This window comes from Camelus ferus, chromosome 20 (assembly GCF_009834535.1).
Source record: "Camelus ferus isolate YT-003-E chromosome 20, BCGSAC_Cfer_1.0, whole genome shotgun sequence".
In the NCBI taxonomy this organism is placed as follows: Eukaryota; Metazoa; Chordata; class Mammalia; order Artiodactyla; family Camelidae; genus Camelus; species Camelus ferus.
The window spans coordinates 20,311,880-20,320,037 of NC_045715.1; the positions used below are offsets into that span (position 1 = coordinate 20,311,880).

Here is an 8,158-nt window from a genome sequence, read left to right on the forward strand (position 1 = left end):
GGCATTTTCTTTAGGCATCTTGTTTCATCCTCAAAGTTATCCTACAGGTTTTATCAATCCTAACTTGCAGAGTTGGAAGCTGAAACTTGCCTGAAGTCACACCAAGATTTGAACCCAGAGCTCTCCTGACTCCCTAAAGTCACACTCTTCCCAGAGCTCAGAGCCAAGGGAGCCAGCAGGTAGAAATGCCACCGGAGGGCCCTTCTCTCCACTACTGCTGGGTCTATTGCTCACTTTATCAAGATATTTTGGGGGGCCCAGGGACTCTTTGGGAATCCTCCTGAATCAATGGTATGTTGAAGCAAGCTTGGACTGGCTGGTGAGAGGAATTGTTAAATATTCAGGAATTTTACAAGCTGTTTGTTAAACCTGTTGGTAGCTGGGAATCAAATATGGTAGATGGGAGTATTTACACCATGGAAATTGGTAAAGGCTTCCCCCACCTCAAATCCCCCCACTCCTCGCTGATTTAACCAGCACATCCCTGTAGCTGAACTCACCTCTGAGGGCAGAAATGCCCCTGACAGAGCATCAGCTTTGAGGACGACAGGGTCTGTCACCAGTGGTCACAAGTTTCAGCTGTAGATTGACGAAGGGTAGACATATGGGCTGGAAAATGAGGAAGTGTGGGCACAAGGGAGGGAGAAAAGAGGCAGTAGAATTTTTTTTTTTTCCCCAGGGGAAAGCTTGAATGCAGTCCCCCACTACCACAAATTATGCAGTCAAGTTTCCCACATTTGGGGAAATTGCAGGAGTCAGCTCATCCAGAGTGCAGTGGATAAAACTCGCCCTGGGAAAACCACCTTCGTCATCATGGTATCTCCCCTGCCAGATAAGTATGTAGAATATTGGCTACTGACCGGGACAAAGTACCAACTATTTTTTTTTTAACTGAGCTGTAACTTTATTTTATCTATCTATCTATCTATCTATCCATCCTTATACTTAAAACAAAAGTATAATTGACTTCCAACATGATTTTAGTTTTGGGTGTCCCAACATTGTAATTTGTTCTTTTTATACATTACAAATTGATCACCACAAAGTACCACTGCGTATAATCCCAGGGATTTGTGGGGAGGGGTTGTAGTTTGTCATTAAGAGTCGTTTTCTTTCAGGGCAGTGCTTCCAGTTCATACAGAAACTAGAAGAGTGCCCTGGTGTTGGGGGTGGGGGGCTCTGCACAACGCAGAGGAGGGGAGATCTCTTCTGAGGAGGGAAAGGTGACTTTGAGCCTTGAGGTCTGGGGTGGGAAGCAGCTGGTGGACTATATTCCCAACCCTGAGACTACAGCTGGGATCCTTTCGTGGGCCAGGTGTTGACCTTCCTCCAGCAGGGCCCCCATATTACCCAGGGCTTCCTGGCTCTGTGACAGAGCAGAACAGCTCTAAGCACTGGGGACTGAGTCCCCAGAGCCCACTCTGGGTGCTTTGAGGCTCTTTCTGAGGACTCTCTCCATTTGAGAACTGGAGGCAGGGGACTTCCAGTTGATTTAGATGCTGCGAAGAACCGTCCACCTACAGTATTAAAATAAGAGGGACATCCTTTGAGGGAGGCAGTGGGAGGGAACATCTCCGCGGGGAGAGGAAGGGACTTCCCAGCACTGCCATATCCCCAGAGGTTTCCCCTTATTCCTTTGTGCTTATGAAAAACTGCAGCCAAAGTCATCAGCACTGCGAGAGACTTGGGACAATTAAATTAGACTTCCCTTAAGTCCTGGCATTAAGAGAAGCCAAAGCAAAGAATTGAACAGCAGGTAACCTGATAATCTTTGGATTCACAAGACACAGCTAATTTATCTTTAGCCCACAGGCAAAGGCAGAGATTGTCTCTCCCTTGCTCCTGGCTTGCTGCCTCCATCTCAAAGAAAATTCCTGAGTCTTGAGAGAAACTGGGAAGGTCCAACTCCCACCTACTCACAGCTCCCTGTCTGAGTTCTAGGGCCCTCTCCGAGCCCCCCCCCCCCAACCTGTGCCCTCCTGATGCCAGAATGTCTGTTTCAGAGACCACAGGACTGCCAGGTGTGTGACCCTATGTATCCTACAGGGCCCAGAAAGCCACAGAAAGTCACACAGCGAGGGGTGGAGCGGGGGTGTTGTCATTCATTCCAGGTGTTGTTGACTCTTTTGAGATTCAATACAAGACCAGAGTTTGTGATCAGAGGGACACCCAGATTGGATGGGTGTGCACAGGGCAAGACTGGCATGACATTTAGGATGAATGAGTCCTTTCTGCAGGGCAGGCTTCCACCCGCTGGTACAGCTCCAGGCAAGGCGGGCCTGGGCAGACCTCACTGGCAAGGCAGGCACCGGAAGGGGTGTGCAGTGGGAGGGAGGCTCCAACTCAGAGGCTGCTGGTTTCTGTTAAGAAGAGGTTAACATTGCACGCAAACTGATTATCAGTTAACTATTGGCTGGTGCACCACCTTCCTAACCTTTGAGAAAGCCTGCTCCCGCTGCTTGTTTGCACCCATTCATTCAGCACATATTTACTAAGTTTCTCTTAAGTGCCATGTGCTACTGGATAGAATAGGAACAGGACAGCCATCATGATTCCATGGCGGTCACAGGATGATGGGATGAAGGACAGTGAACAAGTAATTAAAGGGAGATGAATGTTATGAAGGAAAAATCCAGGGTGTAGAATGAGGTACCTAATTAAGTCTGGGGTGACAAGGGATGCCTATGGAAGAAATCATTTAGGACATACCTGAGGAATTAGCAGGAGTGAAAATGGAAGCTTCCAGAGGGCAGAGACCATGCCTGACTGTACTAGTGCCTGGGTCTGGCATGGAGTAGGCATGGATACGTCTGGTTGAAAGAATCTAACAGAATAAAAGGATTCTCTGTGTGTGTGTGCGCATGTGCGTGTGTGTGATGTAGTTAACCCTGCTTTAGCTCAGCTTAGTAAACAGCTTTTGTAAAACTGCAGATGCTCTATCTGATCAATGATAGCTCAGAGAGGGATGTTAATGAGATGGACACCATTAGAGGCAACTTACCAATAGAACAAACCCTGACATAGGTTCCTCCCCACTTGGGTTTGAACCCTGAATCTACCACTTACTAGCTATGAGAAGGTGAGCCAGTTGCCCACCGCTCTTGTGCCTTGTTATTTGTAAGTTCTTCCCACATTGTCAGGATAAAAGATAATGTATATAAATTGGAATGTTATTGTATACTATAGCATTAACACTGTGTAACTATTATGATAGTATAGCTATTGTAGATATAGATCTATAAACTATAGATCATACATAGTATAATATTATATATATAGTATTATGTAGAGTAAAGTATACTACATATTTTGTATATAGTATAGTATAATGATAACTATTAATATAATTAATAACTATAATACTTGGTAGCTACTGTTATTATTTATGTTCACCAAGCTTGTATCCAAAAGGACTTTGATAATTACAAGACATAAACATGATAAGTCCAAATCTTGTTAAGCAAGAGTAATAATAAATCAAGTAGGAGGGGACAGGAGGGGAGGGTGTGTATGCAGTGCTCCGTACTGTCTACGTAGAGAGAGGATGAGCCCTTGGAAGATAAATCAGAAGCCCTTCCTATTGGTATGCTGGGCATGCTGGCTGGTTTTACCAACCTCCCTCCCCAGAAGACATTCTTGTTCCAGGGAGTTCAGAATTTTTCAACCTCCAAGACACATCTGTAGCAAGTTTTGGATGAGGGAAGCCGAAATGAAAGGGAGATTGATGTATATTCATCCATTGGCCATGCTTACAGATAGGAGAGCAGGCCCTTTTGACTTTTACCAAAGGCACTGGAGGTCTTTGTAGGTTTCTGAATTAGATGCTCCGTAAATACCCAGATTATCTGGGCCTTTCTCAGTCTGCTGCTTCCTGCTGTACCCTGTGACCACAAGTTAACCACTGTTTCTACTTTTACTTACGTTTTGTATCTTACTTTGTGAGAAATTTTTGAGCTGCCTGAAAACATTTCCTGAAATGGTCTTTCAAATCTCTTTTCAAATATCTGCATCAGTTGTGGATTCATATTGCTGAGCTACCGTGAAGATCGAAACACCCATCTTTGATCTACCTCGAATTACAATTCCTGAAAAAAAAAAAACTTTCTCACAACTCTTCACATTTTCATTACTTCTATCACCAGGGTTAATGACAGCCTTTGGGTGGGGATGGGGAGCAATTTATGCAAAGAAACAAAGTTTTTTTCTTCTTTATTAATGGAGGTACTGGGGATTGAACCCAGGACCTCGTGCATACTGAGCAAGTACTCTACCACTGAGCCGTACCCCACCCGCAACAAGGTTTTGAAAACAACTTTTTTCCAGTAGGTTTCTGCCTGCTGGACCATTCACTGAGAAACACAAAGCTACTTTGGGAAGCTGGGTGGTCGGTTCTCCTCACTCAGCGGTACCCAGCTGGGCAGCACTGTTCTTGCCTGTGCTGCAGCCAAACTGTGCATTCCCACACTTCGGGGGTCTTGATTGACAGCTGAAGCAGCCGAGTGTTGAATTTGCAGATGCCACGCGTTAACTGTACTGAATAAATATCTGTATCAAGGAGACACAAACAAGCAATAAAGCCATGCGTTTCATTTTGTTATTGTTGTTTTTGATAATATGTCATGTACTAATCCAATTACCCAAGCTCCTGGGAATCACTTCATATAAAAGACCATATCCATGTGAGTGGATTTTTAAAAAAAACTTTAGAGGTGGGTAATTAGGTTTGTTTGTTTGTTTATTTATTTATTTAATGGAGGTGATGGTATTGAACCCAGGACCTTGTGCATGCTAAGTACATGCTCTACCACTGAGCTAGACCCTCGCTACTCAATGCGCTCCATTATTGCTTCATTGATTCACTGAAATAATTCTAGCTCTGGATTAGTTCTAGTTAGAGTTAAGTCCCATTGTTAATTATATTTTGGTGGGGCTTGGGGGGCCAAATTAATGGGAACACAATTCAGAGGTTGCTCCTCCACTGGGACCACGTAATATAATTTACATCTTTGCCTCCTGTGTACATTCCTCTCCCTTTTCTGTCATTATCATGAGGTCATTATTCAATCTTCAAGGCCTGACCCTTGTTAGGAAATTATGGGAAAAATGCAGTTGCTTTATAATCACCAATTACCTTGTGACTTCTTTCATGTGAATGCACCCAAATTTCCATCTCACTCGCTATGATAAAATTGTAAGAGGGCCAACAGCCTTTTTCAGCTGGATTTCCTGGAAAAGGATCCAAAAGAGGGGGTGGCCAGATGACTCGCTGTGAACAGAGCAATGGCTGGTCATGGGTCACGTCAAACAGAGCCCTGACTGGAAGATCTTGGCATCTTTTGGACATTTTTGCAACGATGATCTAATTTCTTTAGATAGGCTTCTATTTAAACACGGAATGGAAGAAGCTTTGTTGATTGTATCAGGGAGCTCTTTGGTCCTCCAGTGACCTCGGACCACCCATGTTGGACTGAGACTGCCCCTCCAGCATCTTTGCTACAGAAACTGCCGCCCTTATATATAACTGCCGGGTGTTTGAAATAGAAAATAGGGAAGAGATGCATGTGTCCTTGAGAAGAGGGAGTGAGGTTGCCCTTGAGAGGAGGAGGTTGAGTGGTCCAGCATGTGAAAAGGGATGATGCATGAAAAGCACTTAGCCCAGTACCCGGCAGGCAGTAAGAACTCAATAAATGTTAAATTATTATCATTCTTACCTGCCTTGCTGTTCTAGCCCTCTTGGCTTCTTGTGCCGGCAACATTTCCTGACTTGCTCATTTCTTGCCCTTCCTTGGGTCCTTTTGTTCTTCTGTCCCCTGAAATAATGTGTCTTCTCCATATCACATCGGGGGGTAAAGCACTCAGAGCAGAGAGGGACCTCACATGTAGGTGTAGTGATAGATAGAAATAGTGGCTAAGTCCCAGGTTTTCTGGAAATAGGGTTTACCTTTTTAAGAATGGAATCCAGTATCACATAGTTTACAGTTTCTCCAGTCTGTTATGGTGGTAGGGTTGGTGTTCGTGGAGCCAACCACCTCCCTTTCTAAATCAGAGTTGAGATCAGGGATGTCAACCCACTTAACACACGTAGAATTTGTCCCTTTGGCGGATCCTGAATGATGTCAAAACCTGTGCTTTTGATGGGCAAGAGCTTGTATGAGAACCACCTTATGAGAATCTCCTGCCTGGAACCTCATTCTGAGTAGCCGAATATTCTACCCTCCTGGTTCTCTCCTCTGTGGTGGGTGGACCTGGTAGGAGGGGAGCCTCGGGGCACTGGGAGGGAACAGGGGAGGTGGACTTGGCAGTTAGACTCTTCCTCTGACACATGAAGAGCCCACTGGAGGAGCTGTTCCAACCCTGTGGTTCTGGGCTCTGAAGTGGTTTTTTCTTACAACAGAAGCAAAGCCCAGGCTCAGGCCAGTAGGGAAACAGCCTGGAATCTAGGAGCCTCAGATCTTTTTCAGATTCCCCCATATGTCTCATATCTTTTTTTATGAGTTTATTTTTTCTGAATCAGGATTGAAATAAAGTCCATACATCATTATATGGGTTGATATTTTTCTCCTGTTTCTTTTAATGTATAGATTCTCTCTCCCCATTCTTTTTTTTTTTTTCGCCTTGAAATGTATTTGTTGGAAAAACCATGTGGTGTGTGGGGGGAGTTTCCTGTAGAGTTTCCCACAGTTTGGTTTTGGTTGATGATACGCTTGAGGTAACTTGTTCCTCTGTCCAATGAATTCCCTGTAAATTGGTAACTTCACCTAGAGGCCTAATTCAGTGTTTGTATTTGCAGGGCTCCTCAGAGAATGCTGTGAACTTCCAACAGAATGTGCATAATGTCTGCTTGTCTCACTTTTGGTGATGTTATCAGTCATTAGTCATTATTGACTAAGCCATGGTTTCATTAGGGGTTACAAAATGGTAATATTGAAATACTGTCATTCTGCTCATATACTAGCTGGATTCCTTCTGTAAGAGAAATTCCCTCATCAACCATTTGATCAGGCATGGTTCCTACAGGAAAGGCAGGCTAAATGTTGATTTCTCTTTATTAGCAATTTTCAATTTATTGAGTTGGCTACCTAGTGGTCCCAAAGTGACCAATTTTAAACCATCCTTATAAAGTCATGGGTTCAAACATATTTGATGTGCTTTAGTTCATTATAGTACATTGTCATTATTATTCAGTATGAATGTTTAAATTGTCCCATCTTTGGTAACATCACCTCCTTTTGATGTAGTCTTAAGAGATTTTGATAGTTCCTGAATTTCTGATATGATAAGATGTCCAAGCACGTCTTGTATATTTCCTTCTCCAATTAAGAACCAAACATTTCTTCAAGATTTCTATTGAATGGCAATTAGAGACCACAGTCAGGGAGCTAGGGATGCTCATTTCTACTGGGTTGGTCCTTGCTTCTAGAGCCTTCTAATGGAAAGGAAATACAAGCACATGCATTGAAAGATAACATCCTTTGCTTATACTAATACTTTCAATTGTTTTTTGTTTGTTTGTAGGGGGAGGTAATTAGGTTTCTTTATTTATAGTTTTAGAGGAGGTATTGGGGATTGAACCCAGGACCTTCTGTATGCTAGGCATGTACTCTACCACTAGAGCTATACCTTCCCCCTTTCAATTCAAAATAGAAAATCTTGTTTTATGTAACTTCATATATCTTACAACTGTTCTTTCTCCCAAGCAAATATCTCAGTTCCCAAACACATCAATATTTGCTTTACCTCTCAGTTGGTCACCATTAATTGACAAAGTATATCTCACTAGGGATAGACAGTCAAATTACTGTGGTTTAAAGTTGCTTGAAATAGTTCTCTCTGTGATCATACCACTAACTCCCTGTGTGGATAGATTCTTTTGTTTTATCTTGCTTTTGATTTTTAGGAAATGCCTTTTCAAGTTAATTTTGTTTTACTTATGTAAAATATTTACATAGTTCTAAATTCAGATCTACAAAACAAGATGCATCAGAGAAACCTAGTTTCTGTCCCTATCTCCTCACTCTGTTCTCCTTCCTCCATAGATAGCCATTTTAAAAAGCTTTTGGCTGATGAGATATATAGTATTTAAAAATATTATTTTTTAAGTTGACAGATCTACACACAGTTTCATTTTGCTTTTTCTACTTCAAAATGTACACTGGTC

General features: G+C 42.9%; 1 long non-coding RNA gene and 1 other non-coding gene across 2 annotated transcripts in view; both read right to left on the reverse strand.

The window, feature by feature from the left end:
- Window positions 1-676: 676 nt before the first annotated feature.
- On the reverse strand, window positions 677-840 carry LOC116658407. Its single transcript, XR_004313787.1, has one exon. It is a non-coding gene; the product is annotated as a U1 spliceosomal RNA (small nuclear RNA).
- Window positions 841-4,266: 3,426 nt separating this feature from the next.
- Window positions 4,267-8,158, reverse strand: part of LOC116658372 — a 68,067-nt gene continuing 64,175 nt past the window's right edge. Inside the window, exon 3 of the long non-coding RNA XR_004313756.1 lies at window positions 4,267-4,545. This is a non-coding gene — a long non-coding RNA (uncharacterized LOC116658372). The remainder of the gene's footprint in view (window positions 4,546-8,158) is intronic.